The 26,804-nt window shown below is 32.6% G+C and overlaps 1 pseudogene; it reads left to right on the top strand.

Moving 5' to 3' along the window:
* The first annotated feature begins 216 nt into the window (after positions 1-216).
* Positions 217-26,804, top strand: LOC149577126 (casein kinase II subunit beta-1-like; annotated as a pseudogene).

The raw sequence follows: 26,804 nt of genomic DNA, 5'->3' as shown, positions 1-26,804 counted from the left end.
AATAATTGCTTTTCTCTTGAACATCCAAGCTCTTTAGAGTTCATTTTTGAGCATTTGATGCAGATTTTGTAATGCATCTCTCCCAATAAAATCACGCCTTGGAAAGCACGTGTGGGAGAGAGGAGTTGGTGATAGGGAGTAGTTCTAAGAAGTACTTTTGCTATTAATTAGCAAAGGGAGAACCTCCAAAATCTCCATTCCAAATGAGATAGCCGAATGAGAGATGTTCTAGGCATTGAATTGGCCAAATATTTTGACCCACGTGAGACCTTGTGGGGACCACGTGTAGGAAGGGAATGTGGTTTTGGTAAGAGTAAGAGAAGAATTGGGATTTAGAGTAGATATTCATCCACTTTTCAAAGTTCTTATTATTAGATAATTATTTGGTATTCATTACAAGTATTCAATATAGGGAGATGTCACTTAGTGTATGGGAATTGTCAATAAAATTTGGTAGGGGTAAAGCTTAATATGCAAGGCATGTGAAGGTTAATGGTATTAGAACGTAATGTAGTTAGTAAATAAAATAATAATATAAAACTAGTTTATAATAACATAGATATTATTGAACAAGTCCGTATACACATTATGACATGTAGTCATATGTTGTGTTTTCTAAATGCAACTCTATTATACTTTAATAGGTGTGTAAAATGTGTTCAACAAAATAATCAATGAGATCAGGTAACATAAATTTTAAAAAGGTAATCTTAATTATTATAAGGTAATTATTAACTATAAGATTAAATATTGAAGTTAGAATTTGAGAGAGGTGTGTTGATTAATAATCATCATATAATAACCATTGTAATTCTTTGATAAAACAAGTGACATCAATCTAATTTTAATAATAATAATAATAATAATAATGTCATAATGTCATAAATTCAAATTTTTAGCTTAAAGGTTTTTAACTATCAAATTATGTGAGGTAATATTAAGATTTTTTTCTTTTAAAGAGGATTTTAATTTTATTTAAAATCCTAACTAGATTGTGAATTTTATATATTTTTAGAATTACAAATGATGACTTAAGTTTTTTTTTTTTTGTAATCATATCAAGGAAGTGTCTAAGTCTTATATGTGGGTACATGTTAGTTTTAAATGAATCTAAGTTTAATTAAAAATTCTTTAAAATAGGTTAAAATGATTTGCTCACCATTCATTAGAATGTTCATAACACGTATAGATTTATATTTTACCGATAAGTTCACCTTTAAATAAAAATAAAATAAAAATTTGTTGGTTGAGTTTTACCCTGTAAAATTTGGGTATGACAAGTTCATGTCTCAATTATAACCATAAGGATATTTATTTATTATCATGTTAAGATTCTCTTCTACTCCTTCAAGCATGTTGACAACATTCTTTGCATTTGCATAGGTGTAATTGATCTCATCTTTTTCATTCTTAGGTTTAGACATTTCCCCATTATCATACTTGGGAAAAGTTTCTTTGAACGCTATGTGATCAACATTCGTTTTCAATCCATCCACTTGAAGTTTACCATTCTCAATAAGATCCGCAATTATATGCTTGAGTTTCCCATAGCTTTCAACATTATGTTCAAAGCCATTGTGAAACTTGCAATAGGATTTCTCATCGCACCACCATGGCTTAAACTTAGGTATATGCAACTTTATAGGATTAAAAGGACACACCAAGTTGTAAGCAATAATATTTGTCAATATCTCATCATACAATTCACCAAATGTTGTAAAATCTTTCCTTTCTCCCATTGGCCTATCTTGGTATCTTGGCTTACCTCATTGTTGATTACCACTAACCAAATGAAGGACACCGTGATCATTAGATTTTTAGGATTCCACAACTCCATCATTGACCACTTGTTTATTTCTATTCCAATTTGAATTCTTCCCTTTATCTTTATTATTGTTGCCATGTTTGGCCAAAATTCCTTGTTCTTTCAAAACATCCTCAATTCTAAATGTGGTTTCAACCATCATGTCAAAATACTCAAAAACCATCTTCTTAAATTCATACCACATTTTTGGAATCATGTTTCTAATAATGATTTCAATCTTCTCTTTTTCAGGGATAGTGCTAGAGTAATGAGAGAATTTTAGCCTCCATCTTTGCAAGAAAGTGACAGAGGGTTCTCCTTGATTTTTCTTTGTGTTACACAAGTCCAATAGAGTGAAAACTCTTGAAAGGTAGTATGCAAAGTATTGAACAAATATCTTAAGAAGCTCTTTGGAAGTCTCAACAAGATGAGCTATTTTGGTGAACCATTCCATTGATTGACCCTTAACAATCCTTTGAAAAAATCTCATAAGGTATGAGTCTTCATGAAGAAATTCAAATCTCATGGTATAAAAATGATGCACATGATCACTTGGATCTCCATTCCCATCATAATTTTCATATTGGGGTATCTCAACCTTTCTAGCAAAGTCTTTCATATCGACACTCTTGTTAGAAGGGTTAGGACAAATAAAATCAAGTGAGAAGGAACTCTTAGGTTCCATGAACTTGTCCATCATACTCTTTACTTGATTAAATTGTTCTTCCAAAGATGGATCTTGCCTCCTAATTTTTTTTCTACATCATAATTGTAGGGAACTTTATCACTCATATCAATTATATTCTTTATGAATGTGTCTTTTTTTGACATATATACTTGTTCACACACTCTTGGAAAGAAGGATCTTGCAGCATTCTCATGAAATCTGGAGAGTCATGGTTAACATTTGAACTACCTCCTCCATACTGTGAACCATGGTGAGCATGGTGTGAAGGTTGTCTTGAAATCCTAGGAAGTGTTAATCTTCTATAATGATAATATCTTCAATCCCATCTTCCTCTAGAGCTAGGAGATCATAAATGTTTTCTTGAACATCTTCCACTTTGTCGAGTCTTAGGAGGGGTGGCTGCAAGAGAGTTTTTTCCACCACCAACATGCATGTTGTTAAATTGATCATTAATTTGTTGGGCCAGGAATCTATCTTGATCTTCTTGAAAAAAGTTCCTTTCTATTTCTAAAAAAGTCTATCTTTCTTCTTCCATATGTTTCAATTTCTTTGAGTTCACATCTTGTTCCTCTAGAAAGGATTTCTTTTCATGCTTCATATTCTTAAGTCTGTCATTTGTGTACATTTTAAATGATTTGAGTGGTGAACTTGGTTTTGTCTATCTAAACAAGTTTTTGGTATATGTTGTTGTTGCAAGACTACTGAAAGCATGCACACTAATGATATTCCAATGGGAAAGTACTATAGAAATGTTACTATAATGATATGTTACATTCATGATTGAGTTTGTCATTGAAGTCAACATATCAATTTTTTTGTGGTATTTGACAGAAGAACAGTAGAAAGATCAAGTTGGTATGGATGGCTAGTAGAACATTCAAACTATCCAAGGTTATGGGAGATACTCCTAAGTATCTAGTATTTTCAGTTAATGTCAAAAGAAGAAATGATAAGTTTGGAAGAAGTTATGTATTTTTTGGTGATGTTTGTTTTGAGATAGAGTTTACAGAGGCATGTTCTAGTAAAATTGTTATATCTCATAGTAGAGTTGTTATTATGAGAATCAAGGTTGAGCATATGAAGAAGACATGTTGGTGATGGTGTGCCTAAGATCTCTCATCATAATATTGTGTGTATGGAGAGATACTCAAGTTGCAAGGTGGAAGGTTAATGTTATCACTAAGTGAAATTTGTTCTTAATGTGGTCCTATAATGATTTATTGAGAATGTCTAACATCCAACTCAAGGAATTTTATTATGGACTTGGTAGAAAGGAACGAAATTTTCCTTTATCATATGGCATGGTTTTGATTGATAATAAGAAATAGTAAGAGAGGAATATGAAGTTGAGTAGAGTAGTGCAAAAGTGAAGGAAACCTCATTGCTGAGGTTTTTCTTAGTGATCTAAGGTTTGATATTTGGATTTGAGGTTTATGACCTAGACTATAAGGTCTAATAGTGGTTGGTTTAGTTGATAGAACAAAGGAAAGAACAACATAACATTAAATTACTTGTTTGAGTAGTGAGCACTTCTTGTAGTTGAAATTATATGTTTGGGCAATGAGACCATCTCACATACATTGTACTACAACTCCTAACAAGGTTGGCACAACTCCTAATAGGGTTCAAGGATTCAAAGTATCCTGACATGGACTCTATGTACTAAATGTTGTAATAGACTCCTAACAAGGTCCATCCTCTAACAAGAAATATTTATATTAGTACATTATCTTGTGGGCAGCATTCCTATTGAGGTTTTCCCTTTGATCAAGGGTTTCCCTAGTTAACATATATGGTGTAATTATCTATGTGTGTCTTATTATGATTTCTTATTACCTTGATTGAATCGTTAATTTTGTTTAAAGATGATAAATGTTTTAATTTTTGGACAACTTATTCACCCAGTTGCCCCCTCCCTCTCAGTTATCTTGGTGGACAATTATTTCTAAAAATTGGTATCAGAGCATCAAGTCCTTAAAGATAAAGTTTAACAACTTTGGAAGATCCATGGTGAGCATGTTGAGGATAGATAGTCCAAAGTTTGATGGAACAAATTATTATAGCTGGAAGGAAAAGATGAAGAAACATTTGTTATGTAAGGGTCTAGGATATTGGATTTTGACAAAATCAACAAAGATAATCATTGCTAAAAAGGATTTGGAAAATTTTACTAAGGATGAAAGAGATCCTTTTATGTGTGACATGAGAGCTAGAGAAAAAATATTGACTGCACTTCCTAAAATTGAATATAATCAAGTAAAATCACTCGTTACTTCACATTTGATTTGGAAAGCTTTTGAAACTAGTTTTGAAGGTGATGCACATTCTAAGAAGTTGAGGCAATAAAATAGGATTTGTGCTTTTCAAGATGCCAAAATGATGGAAGATGAATCTATGAGAACATATATAGGCAGGATATCAGAAATTACTGTAGGCATCAAATCTCAAGGAGGAGCCAAAGAAGATGATGAGGTTATACGAAGATATTGAAGACTCTAACACTGCCATTTAAGTTAGTAGTTCAGATGATACAGTTGTTGATATCTTGTACCAACGATTTTATAAAGGAGTCATTGCTTGGAAGACTTGAAGTAGTTAAGAATGAGCTTGGAAAATTTGGAGAATTGACCAAAATAGAGACAACTTTCAGTGCCATGAATATTCAACCTAATTTATCAAGGAGTACAAGTGCTAGAGGAGATTTTTCTAGTAGTAGTAGATCTAAAGAGGTCTTGTGAAAAGAGGAAAAGGAGGTAAGAAAATATTTAAATGTTGGACTTGTGATGAATATGGTCATTATGCATCTAAGTGACTTAAAAGAGCGATAAAGTATAAAGGAAATTACAAACCTAGAAAAGATAGAGAGTGTTTGTATGCAAATGAACAAAAATGTTTCCGATGAACAAGCATTAAGTGCTAGTGATGGTGAAATTGGATTTGTGGCAATTAAAGCAAAAATTTGAGAGAAAATAGCTTTGGTTTCATAGGTTAAGAAGAAATCTAATTGGATAATTGATAGTGGTAGTGCACATCATATGAATAGTGATTTGAACAAGTTTGTTGACTTCAAAAGTTAGGATGGAGGCATTGTTAGAGTTGGAAACAATGCAACATGCCAAGGAAAAGGTAGTGGATCTATAACTCTTGACGGTAAAACTACCACTGAGCATGTATATTTTTGTGATAGTTAAAGCTTAATCTTTTGAGTGTTTGAAAAATAGTAGACAAAGAATATCAGTTATAGTTCACAGAGAAAACATGCATGATCAGAGATAAAGATAAAAAGGTAATTGGAACAAGAACCATATCTAGAGGTAATGTATTTCAATTGAATACTACTAAAATGAAATGTTTGGTTGCAAAGGTAGATGAAAATTGGTTAGGACATAAGAGATTTTGTCATATAAACTTTTATAGTATTGTAAAGACTAGTAGCATGTTTGTAGTTAGAGACTTGGCTAAGATTGTAATGCCTACTAACACAATTTTCAAGGAATGTGTGTTGGCAAAGAAGAAAAAAACTTATTTTCCCTAAAAGAAGTTTAGTACTACAAAAAAATTGGAGATTTCACACACATATCTTAGTGGTCCTACAAAGACTAAAGGATTCTATGGTAAGAGGTACTTTATGATTCTCGGTGATGACTTTTCTAGAATGATATGGGGTTGCATTTGTTTAAGAGAAATTTGAGGCACTTGATAGGTTTGAGATATTCAAGAATACAGTTGAGAATGAATTTGGTACAAAGATTAAATGTTTAAGATAAGATAGAGGGAAAGAATTTACTTCAAATGAGTTTAACATATTTTGTGAACAAAATGGAATCAAAAGATAGTTATCAACCTAAAGAACCCCTAAATAGAATGACATTGTAGAGAGAAGGAACAAGTCAGTTACATAAGATGCAAGAGCTATGTTAGTTGAGAATGAGGTATCCAAGACATTTTGGAGAGAAGCTGTGAATACAATAGTCTACACTATGAATAGAGTGTGAGTTAGGAAAGACAAAAACAAGACACCTATAGTTAAGTATTTCAAAATTTTAGGGAGTAAGTGTTATATCAAAAGAGATGTTGATATTGATAAGTTTGATGCTAGAAGTGATGAAGGTACGTGTCTTGGTTATTCATTGAAAAGTAAGGATCATAAATGTTATAATTAGAGAACTAAGACTATTATGGAAAGTGCAAATGTAAGAATTGATGAGAAATTCAAGATACAAGAAAGAATGGTTGATTACAATTTAGATGATGATGTTTTTACTAAGCCAAGGAATGATGAGGTATTTCTTGAGAGAAACAATGATTAGTAGAATGAAGGAGAGCCAAGGTAGGAACGAAGCTCAGAACCTTTAATCAAACCAAGAATTCAGATAACAACTCCTAATTTGTAATGCCCTACCAAGGGATCCAAAAGAAATAACCTAAAGTTTTACTAAGTTTTCCAAACATTTTTTTTTAACAAGAAAGAATAACATACACATCAAACATAAAGTAGCAAAAGAAATAACATACAATTAACTATAAGCATACATAACAGGTTACATTCCTTAAGGATCCCAAGATGTTGAGTCACATTTAAATTTTAATTAATACTAAGTCTAAAAAATACTACATCCACATGAAAGAATAATTAAAAGGTCCAAAGTCCATTTAAATTATATACAATTATTCTGAATGCCTCTTGGCAAATAAGATTCAAAATGCTCAATCATCCACTGTACATGTCACAGTGTATGAAAGGCTAAAATAATATAAATATGTAGAAATAGAAATGCATCATCCTCCTTAGATACATGATACAAGGTACAATAAAATAAATAAAAATGAATTATCTAGCCACAATGACTACAGATAGATCTCAATGGTAAGAGTGAAAAAAACACTACCACCCAACTACATGGAACCTAAATGGCCCACTCCCAATGCATTAAGGATATAGTCTCAAGTCCCAAATAGGATATCGAACCAAATATTAAAAGTACTCTCTAAGCCAAGGAGATCCTAAAAGACATCTAACTCAAAGGTTCAAAGATAGGTCAACATCTATACCTAGAGGAACACAAAGACATGTAGGAAACATACTATGTAAGTAGCCAAGTGTCATCACATGAATCATGCTAGAGTTACCCTAGGAATCTTTCAAGACCCTAGCCCCCTAATGATTCCTATGTAGCCACTAGTATCCTCTTGTACTAACAAGGCATACTATGGAATGTAAGGTTGTAGCCAAGCATTATCTCTATTCTCATCCTAGTCTATACTAGCACTTGAGGCATGGGTGAGAACATACAAAAAATCTTATTAGGTTAATTTTATTCCCATTTAGTGTAATGCTTTCACTTATTAGATAGCTTACAATGGGTTGTGTTGGGAACCACTTTGGACCTCAGCCCCCATTGCAACCATGGAAAGCATCAAAATATAATCATAATAATGGATTACCTTGGGAAACACTTAGGGCCTCGGTCCTATACAAGTGACTGGAAAACATCAAAAGATAATCATAATAATCACATCAATTCTCTATTCTCTACAAGCAATTAGAAAGAATCTCAAAAATACTAATCAAAGACTCAAAATGGTTAAGTCAATTATGTCACAGCATGACATCACCAAGAATAAATCATACAAACACCTCAACATCACACAAGAACATTGGAAAGCAATAAAAAATATTAAATATAAACATACCATAGAGCATACCATCACATTAGCATGGTTGGGCTTTAAAAAAGATTGGGATCAAAACATCAGCATCACATCATAAACACATAACCACTGAGCCTTTGGTAACATCCTAGGATTGGTCAATGGTAGGAAAAACCCTAAAACCCCAAAACATAAGCAACATACATATAACAAAGTATAGGTTTCCTAGCTGAATTTCATTTTGCAAATACACAATAGAGTTAAAAGTAATTTTTTAGTTTGTGTTTGAATGTATGTTTCAGGTGTGTAAGATTCTCAGTTTACTCCACATAATAACCCATTCATTTATTTGACTCAAATATATAAAGTTACCCTCATTATCAAAGTCAATCTCCTAAAAGGATAATCTTAGGGTAATCATTTATTTATCTAAGTTATAAAAGTAACCATTATTGATTAAATTGAGCAAATAAACACAAGCATCTATCTAGACATTGATGCTAATCACTATGCTCAAGAAGCTTGTAGAGAATTGCTTCCTCCCAGAACTCTCTCCTTTTTCAAAATTCTTTCCTTCTCCCAAAATTTGCAGTACCTTTCCAAAAACTTCTGTCCCCTGAAAATGAACCCTCAATTGGTGATAAGGAGTTCTCTCCCCAAATTGGAGCACTAATCATGAGATCACCCGAGATGACTATGTGTTCACTAGACTTAACTCATTATTAACTTTCTTTATCTTTTCTTTATCTTTTCTTTACACGTTTATTGAATTATTAAAATAAATTTATTTACTTTTTACTTGACTTCACTTTTCAATTAATTTTTTAAAATTTTAATCTCATGCACACTTAATGCCATTAAAATATATTTATTAAATTCACTTGTTTTGTCTTTTAATTAATTTCTTATATTTTGATCTCATGCATGCATCATGTGAACTTAAATTTTTTTATAATTTAATATCTTTTCACTTTTTAATTTATTTTCGAACGTTTAATTTGATAAACTATTTACTAACTTAACCAATAATATTATTGAGCATTTAATTAAAAATGAACTCTAAATATATTATAATTAAATTAAATATTATCACATTCTAAAATTAAACTTATAACTTTTATCTTTAAATTTAATTCTTTTTATTTAATTAATTCTCCAAATTAATTAAATATAATTAAATATTAAAATATGATAATAATTTTCCATTAAATTGACTGATTAATTTAATCTTTTAATTAGACTTAATTAGTAGAAAATTCACCAAAGATTCATAAAAATAAAAATAAAAAACTCATCATAGAAAAACACATACAAAATCAAACTAAAGGGTTATAATCACGAATTAATGCCATTTGACGCATTCAAAGGGTACTCAACTTGGATACTTGTCCTAATTATCTAGGAAAAATGGCTTAAAAGTTTAGGATTTGGACTTAAGAATTTATCTTGCCTCTCTTGCCATTGAGATAATATGATAGGATACACTCATCTTGGCAATTTAGGGAAATTGATACCTTGTACCTACAATCTGCATAAAATCCACATTGTACAAACACAATATTCTAAGCTAAATAGGAAATGGCAGGAAGTGGTGTATCATGTGGGTCCCAATTAGTAGGTGACTACAACTCCTTTCCTTAACCACATCAGAAATGCCATACATAAAGAAAAAAAACATGCACACCATACACATGCAGTAAAGGGTAAGTATCTATAAGAAAACACATAATATAATCCATCTAACTAATCATCATCAATATCTGAAATACTATAATAATAATCATACATGCATGAAATATAGAGTACCAAGTAATCTCATCATATAATCAACTTAATGTAAAACAATATCTAATAATCTAAAAATAATACTATGAGTAATCTAGCATAAAACTGGCCTAAAAGAGTATGGCAATGACAACAAAATGTAAACTAGGGGCAGACACTACATACTTTAGGAAAGAGCATGATAGAGAATTACCTATAGGAGAAAATCATCAGAAGAAAAGATAAAGGTGGGATGACAACAAGTAGAGTTAATAAAGAACTATGTTTGATATCTCAAGTTGAACCTAAGAATGTAGATGAAGCATGTAAAAATGATTATTGGAAACAAGCTATGAAAGAGGAATTAGACCAGATAGTAAAGAATGAGACATGGGAATTGGTCCCCAGACCAATAGACAAGAATGTAATAGGAACTAAATGGGCATTTAGGAATAAGATGAATGAATAAGGTGAAGTTGTAAGGAACAAAGAAAGATTGGTATGTAAAGGTTACTCATAAAAAGATAGAATAGATTATGAAGAGACCTATGCTCCAGTGGATAGAATAGTAGTAGTAAGATTATTCTTAGCCTATAGAATAGAGAAGAAATTCAAAGTGTATCAAATTTCAGTGTCAAGTCAACATTTCTCAATGGAGAACTTGAAGAAGAGGTGTAGGTTGAGCAGCCTGAAGGTTATCCTTTGACAGATGATAAGGACATGAAATGTAGATTAAGGAAAGCATTGTATGGCTTGAAGCAAGCACCCATAACCTAATATGCAAGGTTGGGCAAGAATTTGACGAAGCTTGGATATAGAAAAGGTATGGTAGATAACAATCTCTATTGGAAATAAATTGATGATGGTTTGATAATTTTGGTAGTATTTGTTGATGATAGCATATTTGGGGGAAATTATGAAGAAAATGAGAAGTTTTTAGAAGAGATGAAATATTTTCTAGGATTACAAATTGTACAGAATAAAGAAGTAATCTTTATTTCTCAGACTAAGTACTTGAAGGATTTACTAAAAGGTTTTGGTTTGGAAACATGAAAACTTTTTGGAACACCTATGGTAACTGGACAAAAGTTGTCTATAAAAGATGAGACACCTATTATTGAGTAGAAGAAGTACAAATCTATGAATTGAGGATTGCAATATCTAACTCACACAAGGCTAGATATAGAAAATGCAATTGAAATTGTTGCAAGATTCCAAGATGATCCTAGAGAAGCACATTATGTACTAGTTAAAAGGATATTTAGATATCTAAAGGGAACATTTGTGTTCATATTGTTGTATGATAGATCTAATAATTTTACCCTAAGTGCTTATATTGATGTTTATTGGATAGGTAGTATGGATGATAGAAAGAGCACCAGTGGTGGAGCCTTCTTTATTGGAGGAAGATTGATTTCTTGGTTAAGCAGGATTGCACATCAAAAAGTAAAATGGAAGCAGAATATGTTGCAGTAGCAACTAATTATAATCAAGTTGTTTGGATGAAGCGGATACTAAAGGATATAAGGATAGAAATTAGTAAACCTATTCTCATACATTGTGACAACACTAGTAAATATGTCTAGGAATCCAGTGTTGCATTCAAGAACTAAACACATTTATATTATCACATGTTGAGAGAGAAAGTTGTAGAAAAGGAAATTAGATTGGAGTATATGAGAACTAAAGAGAAAATTGTAGATATATTCACTAAGCCTCTTTCCAAAGAGAATTTTGAGTATTTGTGAGGTATGCTAGGGGTTATTCTCCTCCCTACATAAGGGTGAAGATGCAAGAGTGCATCATTCTAATGTAACAAATAATCATTGTTGTTTGGACTAAATGATGATGGTTCCGATATAGGGGAGTATCTATGATGGATAGAGTCATCTAGGACTCTTGCTGGATATTGTTTTAAATAGTGTATTTTGACACTTGAGCTAAGCCAGAATCAATTGTTGCAAAATTTGATGCAGTAAAGTTGGCTACTGAAACCTTTCACATTGATGTCAATGGGGGAGATGTTTAGCATGAGAAGCAACATAGAAAAATAGCATGTACAATATGAAAATTGCAAAAGTTTGGCATGAGAACAGTAAGTTTAGAAGAAGCACAAAATGGAATGATAATTTGACAGAAAGCACATTGAGGTATATCAATGGACAAGAATGATTGACAAAGAAGATTTGAAATGTAAGATGAACATTCTTTTTGTTGGTATTCTTGGAAATAGATGCTTTTCATCTATGTTGCCATCAATTCCAATGGGGGATAGTGTTGCAAGATTGTTAGAAGCATGAATGATGATGATGTTCCTATAGGGGAGTATTATAGATATGTTACTATGATGATATGTTACATTCATGACTGATTTTATCATTGATGTCAACATCACAGTTTTATGTGGTATTTGATAGAAGAACAATAGAAAGATCAAGTTGGTATGGATGGCTAGATGAATATTCTACCTATACAAGGTTATGGGAGATACTTCTAAGTATCAAATATATGCAGTTAATGTTGGAAGAAGAAATGGTAATTTTGGAAGAAGTTATGTAAGTTTTGGTGATGTTTTTTCTGACATAGAGTTTACAAAGGCATGTTCTAGTAAACTTGTTATATCTCTTAGAAGAGTATCGAGGTGGGGATATGAAGAATACATGTTGGTGATGATGTTTTTAAGACCATTCTTCACAATATTGCATGAATGGAAAGATATTCAAGTTTAAAGGTGGAATATTAATGCTAACACTAAGTGTAACGTGTTCTTAATGTGGTCCTATAATAATTAATTGACAATGTCTAACAATCAAATTAGGGAATTGTATTATGGACTTGGCATAAGGGAAAAAAAAATTACTTTATCATATGGCATGGTTTTGATTGATGATAAGCAACACTAAGAGTAAAATGCAAAGTTGAGAAGAGTAGTGTGGAAGTGAAGGAAACTTCATTGTCAAGGTTTAATATTTGCATTTGATGTTGATGACCTAGTCTACAAGGTGTGATAGTGGTTGGTTTGATTGAAAGAAAAAAGGAAATAAGAACATAATAGTAAATTACTTGTTTGAGAAGTGAGCTCTTCTTGTAGTTGAAATTACATGTTTGAGTAGTGGGCTCATCTTGCATACATTGTACTACAACTCCTCGCAAGGATTCAAGGTCTTCTAATCGGGACTCTATGTACTAAATGTTGTAATAGACTCCTAACATGGTTAGAATTTCCTAATAGGGATTCAAAGTCTTCTAATAGGGACTCTATGTACAAAATGTTGCAATAGACTCCTAACATGGTCCATCCTCTAACAAGGAATATTTATATTAGTACATCATCTTGTGGGCATCATTCCCACTAGGGTTTCCCTTATTAACATATTTGGTGTAATTTTCTATGTGCATCTTATTATGGTCACTATTTACTTTGATTGAATGGTTAAGTTTGTTTAAAGAAGATAAATTTTTTAATTGTTGGATAATTGATTCACCCAGCCCTTCCTTCTCAGTTATCTTGGTGGACTCGCTAGTAAATTTGAGCTCAATTTTTGAAAAAATTTGTCAAAATTTTGATGCAAGTTGGTCAAAATTTCAACCAAGCAGTTCACAATATTTTTTCTTATCAAAATTTTGACCAATACATTCATCAAAAAAATTTAATTTTTGTTAGCTTTGATTTTTTATTGTTTGTCAAAATTTCCACCAATATTTGGTTGAAATGTTTTTAGAATTGGTCAAAATTTTGACCAATTCTTGGTAGAAAACTATCAAGAATTGGTCAAAATTTCCACCAATGTTTGGTCAATTTTATTTTATAATTGGTGGAAATTTCAACCAAGTCTTGGTAGAAAACTATCAAGAATTGGTCAAAATTTTCACAATGGTTGGTCAATTTTTTTAAATAATTGGTGGAAATTTTGACCAATTCTTGGTAGAAAGCTACCAAGAATTGGTCAAAATTTCCGCCAATATTCGCTCGACAATTTTTTTATGCTGCATCAAACAATTGTTTCTTATCCAAACCATTTAATTTGCAACCCTTTAAATCTCTACAAAGATAAAGTTGGAGCAAGAGAATTTTTCTTCTCAAAGGTATCCTTTGATTGTAAAGATAAGAAACAATTGCTTGATCTTGCATGGAATAAAGAAGAATATAAACATATAAAATAGACATGTATTCTTTGAAATGAAAGCATCCAAGAATGTAAGAAAAACCAAAACTATTGAAGTGTAACATGCCTCATTGTGCACTCTTGATATTGTTAAAGTTGATAGAAACATTTCCAAATCTGAATAATGATATAATATATAATCAAATGAATAAAGGAATTTCATATTCATGCCAATCAATTTTCAAAGTATAGACACTATAGTACACAAGTTGAAGAAGGAAAGTATCCTAAACTGAACTCCACTATATGAAAATTATGCATTTTATCCCACAAGAACTTCAGCACTCGAACAACTACTTTTGAAGTTTACTAAAAACAAACAAGGTATAACATTTATATAGAAAAGAGATAACAAAATTTCATTAAAATAGTTATAACAATAGTTATAAGAAAGATCTCTTTTTCACTATTCTATGAAATTCTGCATAAATATCCTTAGTATTTTGTCAATCTTCACTTTCCAAGTTGGATCAGATAGATTGTTAAAGATGTGACTCCATGTCTAAGCTTTTCCTTGAAGACTAGACTCCCAAACATGGATTTACAGATAATTTTTTCTACATGGTCAATCTATAATGTATCATCCTCACATAATTTTATAAATTTAAGTCAATAAAATTTGAAGTTCATGAAGCAAACTTGAAAATAGTAAGATCTCTATCTTGCTGTACTAAAAAGACTGCATAAATATCCTTTAGTATTCTATAATTCTTCCCTTCCCAAGATGGATGAGATAGATTGATACAAATGTGACTCCATGTCTAAAATTTTAGTTGATGACTAGACTCCCAAGCATGGAACTAAAAACAATTTTTTTCTATAGTGTGAATCTATAATGCAACATCCTTACATAGTTCTATAAATTTATGCCAATAAAAATTTTTGTTCGTAAAGAAAACAAGAAAATAGTAAAATGACCATGTCCATGATTGGAATTCATGATAATCACATTTGCAATAGCAAAGACCAAATGAAGAACTCGTCTATAAAATACTAGCTAGACTAATTCAAATTATCAATTGAATAGAAAACTAATCTTAAGATAAATCTTTTTCTATCTTCATTTATATTTTATAGTATCCTCCTTCCAAGTAAGGGAGTTCTTAAATACCTCTGATTGGGTAGGTTCAACTTGCAGAGATGAAAACGGACAAAATGACTCAAATCTATCTAACTGCAAAATATTATTGCTATATAAAAGTACATCAGAATCAAATCTAGTATATGATAATCAACATACAATAAAAAACATTCTTTGGATAATTATATTTGACATTAAGACAATTAACAAAAAAGACCTTGATATCAAGCATACAATTGAAAATAGCAATTAATTTTGAGTATTCATTTGCACATAAACAAATATTCAACCATAATTTGTAGTTTAATGAAATACATAAACAAGTGTGATTATGGGAATGCATATAACATAGTTAAGAAATTGAACACTACACACTAACCAGGGTAGAGTGTTCAATTTCATAACTTGAGTAATCAAAAGAGGGAAAATGGCATACCTCCTTCAAGTTAACCCATTCAAAAGTCTCCTTACTTGTATTAATATCATAAATGAGTGCATGCAGTCCCTAACCATACACAAACCATTTTTTAATCAACAACAGTAAAATATATATTAATATATATATATATATATATATATATATATATATATATATATATATATATATATATATATATATATATATATATATATATATATATATAGTTATTTAGTTGTTAGCAATGTCCACATCTCTTGTTTGGAGACTTCAAGCAATGGGATGATGTTCACATTTTTCCATATGGTAAATGTAATATCACTCTTTCTTTAGGGTACTATGTATTATGCTAACAAAATCAACTTATAATGGCAAAAAAATGGGACTTGAAGGAAAATAAGAATGATTCTGCATGTGCGAGCATGTGGACATATTACTAAAATACAAAAAGCACATGTAAAGCTAGATACATAGATAGAGAATAAATTGAGCATTACAAATAACCACAACAACTAATAAATTTTACTCTATAAGAATCCATTTCTACAAGAAAGATCTGTATTTGGTGAAGGGTTAAAAACTCTAGGAAAGGCCAGTAGACCAGTAGTGAGAGAAGGGGAGTTTGAGAGAAATCATGAGGAAAAGTTGGAAATTTCTACCTATAAGACTAGTTGGGCATATCAAGTCACTTTTGAAATAAATAAGCATTGCAACTAATAAAGTTTACTCTGCAAGACCACATTTGTACAAAAAAAAACTCTATTTGGTGAAGGGTCAATAGGTCTAGAAGAGAGCAACATATAGCCAATAGGACAAGGGGAGGGCAAGAGAAATAATGAGGAAGAATTGAAAATTTCTACCTGTACAACTAGTTGAGCATATCAGTCACTTTAGAAGAGACTTGTCAAAAAATATTACAATAATCATATCCAAGTATTTACTTAACTAGTATAGTAATCTTATGACAATTCCTATTCATTTTAAAGTAAATTTCAAGGAAATATTTAATTTTATAGTTGGTGTTATGCCTGTTACTATAAGTTTTTTTGATTTTTGATCCTTAACAATCATGAATAATATTCAAACTTTTCATCTATACTAAAAAGGTAATTCAAACAACACATAATGAAAGAACGTATGCTAAAAGATACCAAATTTGTGGCACTGTAATCTTTAAAACCCCAACCTTGCAATAAAGAACACCAAGTAGACAACAAAATATTGTGTTAATGACCATACAATATATGAAGTGGGACCTCTTCAAGTATAAGGTTTTTTTAGTGGCCTTGTGTTATAACAAAAAAAAAATGTTTATTGAGTAGCAATATTTCATATAGATATCATAATTTCCAAATAATAACAATCAAATTATTAACATTGAACTTAAATGATTTCAACACCTTAATTGGATCATAATTGGTAATAACAGCTTCATAAAAGCTATTTTCTTCTGGCCACTTTGTTTTGGCGTTCTTGCCCACCAAGGGGTTAGGAGTTGTAGCTTCACTCAAACTTGGAGGCACACTCTTCTTTTGTGTTCAAGAATACCTTTGTGAAAATTTAGAAAAGATCATATAAAATATCATACACATTCAAGTGGGGAAAAAATATACAATATACCCTAGTGCTAAGAGATTTTGTATAGATTAAAATTGTGTCTATGATATTGGAACCATTTCATGGAGAATTTGACATTTGCAAGGATATGGATGTATTTTGGGAAAATGAATACTCAGACATTTCAAGATTCCACAATCCATAATGTTACAGAGAAATCACAATAATTGAAGATAAGAGAATCAAAATACAAAACCACAATGTTCTAGTCCATTAGTAGGAGTCAACTTTGAGATAACCATAGTCTATTGTCTCTATATTCAGATTCCATTCACTCTCATTTGAAGTTTTTATTAGCAGTTTTCCTAGGGAAAATTGTTTGGTCCTTTGAAGAATTGATTAAGAGGTAATAAAAGTGTATTTCAACCACTACATATTGCTCCCCAGCTGTAGTTTTATTAGCAAAATATTTACTTTCAAATGCACAATGATAAAAGTGTAGCAACAAAGAAAAGTCATGGTGATTGATAGAGAACCCAAAGATAGCATCTTTGACCATCTTGAGATCCAATGATAGTGCCATAGCCTAAACTTGCTATGGTTCAGGCATTAGCTACTCTAACTAAATAAGTTGTGAAAGCTATTACAAAAAATTTGGGAAAAGTAATGTGAAGCTGAATAGTTAACCTAGAATTAGGAATGTAAAACCTAGTTAACCATTAAAATGACTCAATTGTCTATGAGCATACAATAACTATAATTCTAGTTCATCTGATATATCTAATCTTTTAAATGAAAAAAATGTCAATCATAAAGACCATGTTATTTAACTAATCTCTAACATTTATTGACTTCGTTCAACAAAATTCTCTAGTCCTTCCAAGGTTTCCATTAGATCTAAGATGTTATTTGGAACACTTTAAGCATGTCTAAACTAATGGTAAGGATGGGTTCATACCTGATTGCATAGTTTCTTCACAACTACGGCTACTAGAAGAGCCCCAATTAGGCCTCCTTTCAAATTTGTAGGGGTTATAACTCCTTTCCCTCAAAGATTCAACTAACTTACTCTAAAGAAAATTTGCTACATTAGACCCATTCTCAAGTATTTTTGAGGTCTCAGTTCTTCAAATGACCATACAACAAAGTTGTTAAAAATGAGGGTTTTTAAGGGTTTGGGAAGCCTCCTTATTGTCCCCACATCTTCAACACCTTCCATAGCTTGTTAAAACTCCTCCTTCAAAACATAGCATCTATTTGCACTCCCCTTGAATCCCTCAAAAGGAAAATTCATGAAATTGCTTCTTTTTCTCTTGAGAGCACTTTTATTGTTGATAGCTCCTAGTCGGGCACTGCTTAGCTTGCCTAGGGCTTTCTCAAATAAATATCTACACTTTTTGGCTTGGCCTGTACTTTCATAGTCTTACAAGTTATGTTTTTTAGTCTTTAGAATCCATAGAACCATGTTTTTCCCATGGTGGAAACAAGAACTATAGCGCATTTTCCATTCAACACCACAAAACTGGCAGTGCATAGTCAAGTTTGAAAGAATTAAATAAAATGCTCACACAAACTAAATGAACCAAATATAATGCATATAAAATAGAGAGAAAAAAATGTAAAAAGCATTCCATCCAAAAAGATCACAACCACAATCTTATTTTTTTCCAAACAAGGAAAAAACTAGTAATTGTTATTGTAGAATCATGCACAGTCTGTTGCAACCATATAATGGCCATACAATAATGAATGTCAAACCTTGGTTAGGGTTTCTCAAGATTTAAATAGCCTTCATTAAGGTTGGTGTGTTGTGTTGGGGCCTTTTTAATCACCTAAGTTAGTGCAAGCTTTTACAAAGGAAAAGTTTCTTATATATATACAAAAATCTTGAACAGAAAACTCAAACCAAAAAACTATTGAGTGAATGTCAAAGAAAAATTTAAACTAGAATCTAAACTGAAAACTAGAATCTCACAGTAAAAATCAGATCTATATGGAGGGGAATTTACCATCTCTAATAACAAAAAGGAGAGATGTTTCAAACAAAGATATATCTGTAGTTTTGGAGAATTTTAGTGAATGACTTCTAGTTTGCCTATGCTATTGGCGGGAGTCTATTGCATGGACCACATAGCTTGGGTTTGGATCTAAGCCACTATAGCACCTTTTATTAACCTATTTGGATATGAATGAAAATGATTGTTGTTGGCAAGAATAAAAATCCTAATTCTAGTTACTACCACCCTTACTGGTGTTGCTCTTTCTGCCATTGTACACAAGAACAAAAACTCCATATTATGCAAATATTATCACATTGTTCTATGTTTGGATGATAAATATTATCAAATGCAAGATTTCCTACCATTAGTGCCAACCGAGAAAACCAAGAAAGTATTTAAGGAAAATTTGGAAGTAATTGAGGAAGAGGAAATTGATACTTCTGCCACCAGTTAGCATGAAATTGATTGTGGAATTTAACCATGGCTCTTGTGGCATTAATTAGCTAATGGTTACCTCCATCTAAGTCTATTTAGCATTTAATTTTATTTTAGGCATATACTAGCAATGTTGGAAACTTAAAAAATGATGATGTAAAAAGTCTATTTGATTTTGCTAAATTACTACCTTCAAGAAGCACCTTAGACACACATTGTCGCCTCCTATAAACCTTGAAATTTCTATAGATGCTGATTAATCTCCAAAAATGATGCAGGAGCATCTAGAGGTATAAGGGAAATCCTGTGTCACCCAAAAAAATGTACTTAAATTTAGTTTCTGTTTCATGTGTTTTCATTTCTGGATACCCATTTGGGTCAAATAAATGTTCCAACTCTCATAGTTCCACTACTAGTGTTCTAGGTTAGATTTTTTAATCACCTTGGGATACATGTAAATGCAAGAAAAATAAGAGTATGTAATTGAGCTCCAAAGGAAGGTTCAAGCGTTGCAAGAGGAGCTCCGTAGAGGAACAAATGTTGCTGTAGGTGACAAAAATGAGGATGACAATGAAGAAGAAGAAATTGGACCAGAAGGGGAATTTGATAGGGAAGTTCTAAATAAGGTAGAGGAAAGGCTTTTTAGGGCCATTACTAAGTTTTGGAAAAGACCTACAATTGATGTGGGTGTATTTTTAGGAAATTTGAAACCAGATGAGTTGATCGATTGGATCGATGAAATGGAAGAGTACTTTGAGTATGAGGAGCTCAAGGATCCAGATAGGGTTAAATTATCAAAGGCCAGACTAAAAGGCCATGCCAAAATTTGGTGGCAAGAGGTTCAATTGGAAAGAAATAGAAAAGGAAAGGATAAGATCACAAGGTGGGATCGTACGGTGGACAAATTGAAGAAGCAATTCATTCATGTTGATTATGAGCTTGATTTGTTTAAGAAGATGCATGGGTTAAAGCAAGCGAGAAAATTAGTCCAAAAATATATAGAGGAGTTTTATCAACTTCTGAATAGAGCAGGGCATGCAGAAGCAAATAAGGAGAAGGTTGCTCATTATATCAGTGCATTGCGACCAAGCATCTAGGAGGAATTAAGTCTGGTAAGAATGACCAACATTGAGGAGGCATACCAGTTTGCCCTATGAGTTGAAGAGAAGCTAAATAAAAGGTTTGAATGGAGACAAATAGGTCATGGTCAAGGGGGAAGGGGTAGTCATAGTTCATCTAGAGGCTAAAATGAAACCCAAAAGAAAAATGAAGATGTCGGTACTAGCAAGAACTAGAGGAATGTGGGTTTCAACTACTCCCATGATCAAGACTTTGGAAATCAGAGAGGAAGAGGTAGAGGATGTAGACAAGGAAGAGGAAGCTTCTATGGTACCTATTTCCATTGCAATGAAGAAGGTCATCGTGACTTTAAATGCCCTCAATGACAAGGAAGGATAGATAGGAGAGCTGAGGGTCAAGCTAGGGTTGCTTATGTGGATGAGGATGCACAATCATCACATTCAGAGGATGCAGAAAGAGGAGAGACTTTAGTAAATGAAAAGGTCCTACTAAGTGGTGAGATTGAACCAAGGCAAAGGAGGAGTTTATTCTATACTATGTGCAAGTGTGAGGATAAACATTGTGATGTAATCATTGATGGTGGTAGCACTGATAACTTGGTATCAGAGGAGATGGTCTCTAAGATAAAGCTCAAGAGGGAGAAAAACCCCCAGCCCTATCAGATTTCTTGGGTGAAGGATGATCATAAGGTCTTGATAAGTGAACAATGTTTAGTGAAGTTCAAAATTGGGAGTTACCATGATGAAGTTCTCTATGATGTTATTCCAATGGATGTTTTCCATCTATTTTTGGGTAGACCATGGCAGTTTGATAGGCATGAAATACATCATGGTCATGAAAACACATACTCTCTAACAAAGGATGGAGTTTGCCACAAATTGAAGCCCATGAAAAAGGAAGGAAAAAAGGTATGTAGCAGTGCTAGGATTTGTCTTGTTGATGGAAGGAAGTTTTTAGATGGCATGAAATATCAGCATATGTGTTATGCTTTGATTCCCAAGAAAGATAAAGAATGTAGTAGTGAAATACCACTTGAAGTTTTAGATTTACTAGGTGAATTTGGAGATATCATCTTTGATAATGTTCTAGAAGGATTACCACTAGTCAGGAAAATGTCATCAAATAGATTTAATCCCAGGAGCTAGTTTGCCTAACAAGGCTGCTCACAAGATGACTCCTACTAAAACTGAGGAGCTAAATAGACAAGTTTAGGAGCTATTGGGGAAGGGCTTGATTCAGGAGAGCTCAAGTCCATGTGTAGTACCTACAGTATTGGCACCAATGAAGGATGGAGAGTGGAGGATGTGTATAGACTCTCGAGCTATAAATAGGATAACCATCAAGTATCAGTTTCCTTTACCAAGAATGGATGATCTTATGGACTGCTTGAGTGAAGCTTAGTACTTCACAAAGATAGATCTCAAGAGTGGCTATCATCATATATGGATATGAGAAGGAGATGAGTGGAAAACAAGCTTCAAGACCAAGGAGGGTCTTTATGAGTGGTTAGTCATGCCCTTTGGATTGACAAACGCCCCAAGCACTTTCATGCAGCTTATGAATGAGGTACTTAAGAAGTTCTTGGGAAAATTTGTTATTGTCTATTTGGATGATATTTTAATTTTTAGCAAGACTTTGGAAGAACATTTATTGCATATTCAGTGTCCTTGAAAGGTTAAGGGAAGAGAAACTGTTAATTAATCTGAAGAAGTGTATCTTTGCAAAAAGGGAGTTAGTCTACTTGGGGTTTGTTATATCACCCGAAGGTCTTAAAATGGATCCAGAGAAGGTAAAAACCATCTTGGAATGGCCTACTCCAAGTTCTACTACTAAGGTAAGATCATTTCATGGTCTAGTTAGTTTTTACATGAAGTTCATTAAGAATTTCAGTGGCATATGTGCACCCCTAACTGACACAATAAGAGGGGATAGAAAAGAGTTCAAATGGACTACAACAGCTGCAAGAAGTTTTGAATTGCTGAAGAAGAAGGTGACATAACAACCTACATTGTCACTTCCATAATTTAGAAAGGTGTTCTAGGTGGATTGTGATGCTAGTGGCAGTGCTATTAGGGCTATATTAAGCCAAGAAGGTAAGCCTATTGCATATTTTAGTGAAAAATTGAATGATGCAAAAAAGAAGTATTATGTTTATGATCAAGAGTTCTATGCAATAGTTCAAGCCTTAAAGAAATGGAGGCATTATTTATTGCCAAAGGAATTTGTTTTATATATTGATCATCAGGCATTACATTACCTAAATAGCCAAGGTAAATTGAATCAAAGGCATATGAAGTCGGTAGAGTTCTTGTAGAGCTATATATTTGTGTTGAAGCATAGAAGTGGAAAATCTAATAGGGTTGTAGATGCATTAAGTAGGAGATATTTATTGCTTATAGTAATGCAGGTTGAAGTAGTTGGGTTTGATTAACTCAAGAATCTGTACCTTGAGGATCCTGATTTTGCTAAAGTGTGGAAAGCTTGTAAAGAGCTTGTTGCTGTAGATAGAATCAAGTGGCTAGACTATTTGATTTAGGATGGTATGTTATTCAAGGGTAGTCAATTATGCATTCCAAGGAGTTCCATGAAGGAAAATCTAATTAAGGAGAAACACAGTGGAGGGATGGCAGGACATTTTGGTCAAGATAAGATGATTGCCATTCTCAAAGAACATTATTTTTTGCCTCAGATTTCATAGGATGTGAATAAGTTTGTACGGAATTGCCAAGTTTTTCATGTGGCCAAGGTATTTAGTCATAATACTGGACTATATCAGCCATTGCTTGTTCCATCAAAGCCATGGGAGGACATAAGTATGGATTTTGTTCTTGGATTGCCGAGAACAAAAAGGGGTAATGACTCAGTATTTGTGATGGTTGATAGGCTCTCCAAAATGGCACATTTCATTCCATGCCACAAAACTCATGATGCTATCCATATTGTAGACTTGTTTTTCAGAGAGGTGGTAAGACTACATGGTCTCCCAAGGAGTATAGTTTCTGATGGAGATACTAAATTTGTGGGATATTTTTGGAGGACATTGTGGAAGAAGTTGAGAACAGACTTGAAGGTCAGTTTCACGCATCACCTACAAACTGATGGCCAAACAGAAGTCTAGGAAATTTACTGAGATGTTTAGTTGGGGATAAGCCCAAGGGTTGGGATTTGATTCTACCACAAGTAGAATTTTCTTACAATAACTCTATAAATAGGAGTACTGGAAAATCACCATTCCAAATTGTTTATGAAAGTAGCCCAAGGACTGCACCAGAATTGAGGAAGATAGAGCAAGGGGAGAGGACAAATTTTGAAGCTGAAGAATTTTCTGAACATATCAAGCGTCTACATGAGGAGGTTCAAGCACACATTACCAAGATGAATCAAGAATATAAAGCTAGGGCTGATCAAAGGAGAAGATATAAGGAGTTCCAAGTAGGGGATCTAGTCATGGTACACTTAAGAAAAGAAAGATTTTCAGTCGGTACTTACAACAAGCTGAAAATGAAGAAATTTTGCCCCTACAAAATTTTGAAGAAACATGACTCAGGAAATGCATATGAGGTGGAGTTGCTAGATGGAATTCACATTTATCCTATTTTCAACATTGTAGACTTAATAGAGTATCATGATGATGGTGCAGATGAGGAGCTAATGTTAGAGCCATGTCCAATTCTTGCTTCTAAGAAGGAGGAGATAGAAGACATTCTAGATCATCGTGTGGGCAAGAGTACCAAAAATAGGTAGTATGAGGAGTATCTGGTCAAGTGGAAAGGACGACCAATAGAAGACTCAACTTGAATATCAGTAGATGAGCTTTCCCATTAGGGATTTACTCTACCATTCATAAAGTGATAGGGTCACTTTTCAATCTACCCTGGGTGTCTAATGTAGGAGCATCTAGAGGTATAAGGGCAATCCTGTGTCACCCAAAAAAAATGTACTTAGATTTAGTTTTTGTTTCATGTGTTTTCATTTATGGATACCCATTTGGGTCAAATAAAGGTTCCAACTCTCACAGTTCCACTATTTGTGTTTTGGGTTAGAGTTTTTAATCACCTTGGGATACGTGTAAATGCCAAAAAAAAATAGGAGTATGTAATTGAGCCATCATTTTGGTGAACTAGAAGGTGTAAATTGGTTAGATGATGGTAATTGTAATTTAGAGCATTCCAAAAAAAGAATTAGGTCAAAAGGTCCCATAATTTGAAAGATATTGCAGTTTTTTGATTTCTGGAGACCTCCTAAGAATGCTTCAAAGTCAGGTTAGGGGCATTAAATTACCTCAAATAGGGCCAAAAAATGGGGTATGAGTGAATCTGGTCCATAGGGATATAGAGCTCTTTAAGATCTTTTCAAAAATGTAAATGTATTGTCAATTAGAGCTACAGTTCAAAAGTTATGCCTCCTAGAAGTTCGGTTACCAATTCTGGATTCTTCTAATTTTGTGCCGACTTCTAATGCAACTTATGGAGCCTTCATGCCAACTAGAACTTTCTAGAATGTATTCCTAATCCTTAACCCTTTGAGGTCTATCTAAGAACATTTCTAGCATTGTAAAAGGTAGTTCGGAGTGGAGTTTGAGAGAAGGTACTAGGAGGAGAATTTATCTCTAGATTTATGCTATTGTAAGCCCATAGGGCATGTTTTGAAGTCTATTTTCTCTGTACTAAATGTATTAGCATATTCACACAGTTAATAAAATTTTCCCTTTCTTTTTGTGTCCATTCTATGCTTGGGTTGTGTCCCTATCAAAAAATTACCACTAAGAAGAACTGATTTAAATTATTGGTTCCATGCACATCATTGTCTAGACTCTAACTCGAGCTGCACAATTTCTCTATGATTTATTTTGGGCCTATTTATTCTTAGGCTTTCCTTGATTAAGTATTCCCTTTCAAATCAATTTAAAATCTCAACAATTATCATTTATCTTAATTTTTGATCAATTATATATATAAAAGCTTATTGAACATCTTAAGATGTGCATCCATATGCAAGTTTGTTGCTTACTGATTCCATTAAAAAGGTGCATACTAGGATTCAATTTGGAGCTTACTGATGCTTACTTTTTGTTTGGAGCTTTTGGCTCATTTTTTTGATCATCCCAATCAAGGTGATACAATTCCAAATATTCATCAACATTGTAGGAGCTAGGAAACTTATTAAATCTTCCTTCATTATAACAAATCTCAATACCATTTTTTTTTCGTGATGTTTCTATGAAGTCAATTCATTAAATTTTGGAAAAGTTACTACATGAAGTCAATTATATGAATGATTTGTAGCACCTCATTTTGTATTTGTTTAATTTTAAGTATCAAAATAAAAAATGACTGAAATTTTCTATATTTTTTGCTTATAGATGATATATTAACCAAGGAACAGAATGAGTTGGTGGAGTTTGCTACTGAGATTCTTTATGGTTTGATCCATGACCATTATATTTTAATAAGAAAGGGGATGAATGTTATGGTATGATGTGATCATAAATTAGTTGAACCGAAATAGGATTTAGGTGCTTGCGCCAATTGCATATTATTTTTTTTCCTCTCTTGATATTACATGTGTACTTGGAGAAGTAGAAGAATACTGATTGTGGAAGGTGCCCAAGAGTTTACTATTCAAGTTAGCCATGTCTCCCAGTGGACCAGTAAGATATTCCATAGACAAGGACAGTGAAAATATTGTCCAAAATGTGAAGATTTTTACTATTCAAGGTCCAAATATCAAGGAACTATCCTTAATAACGCATGTTTGCATAAATTTTAGTCCTTAAAAAGTCATACATTTATAGCATGAGTGAATGGTCATTTCTATATGTGTAGGTTTTCATTTAACTTCTTATATAATATTTTTATTTTTTGGCTAAATCTGTAATGTGGAGGTATTTGAACAATTTTCCTTTTGAGAGAAAATCAATACTTTGAGGTACAAATATGCTTCACTAATGGTGTTATATGCCCATATAATTTCCTCAACTAAGACAGATACTAATGGGGCATATTTTGGAATAGTATTTCCACATTTTTTTTGATGACATATGGACATGTAAAGCCATCAAAGCTAGTGTAGAGTTATGTTTCAAAGATATTTGGCTTTAAAATCCACAAAAGTGCTAGACGAGCAATACATAAAGGTGTAAAATGTAGTTGGTTGTGA

The sequence above is a fragment of the Cupressus sempervirens genome, chromosome 1, assembly GCF_028749045.1.
Source record: "Cupressus sempervirens isolate cs-2001-9-10 chromosome 1, ASM2874904v1, whole genome shotgun sequence".
Taxonomy (NCBI): Eukaryota; Viridiplantae; Streptophyta; class Pinopsida; order Cupressales; family Cupressaceae; genus Cupressus; species Cupressus sempervirens.
Note: the sequence above shows the minus strand (reverse complement) of the source record. Positions and strands in the feature narration are given on the sequence as shown.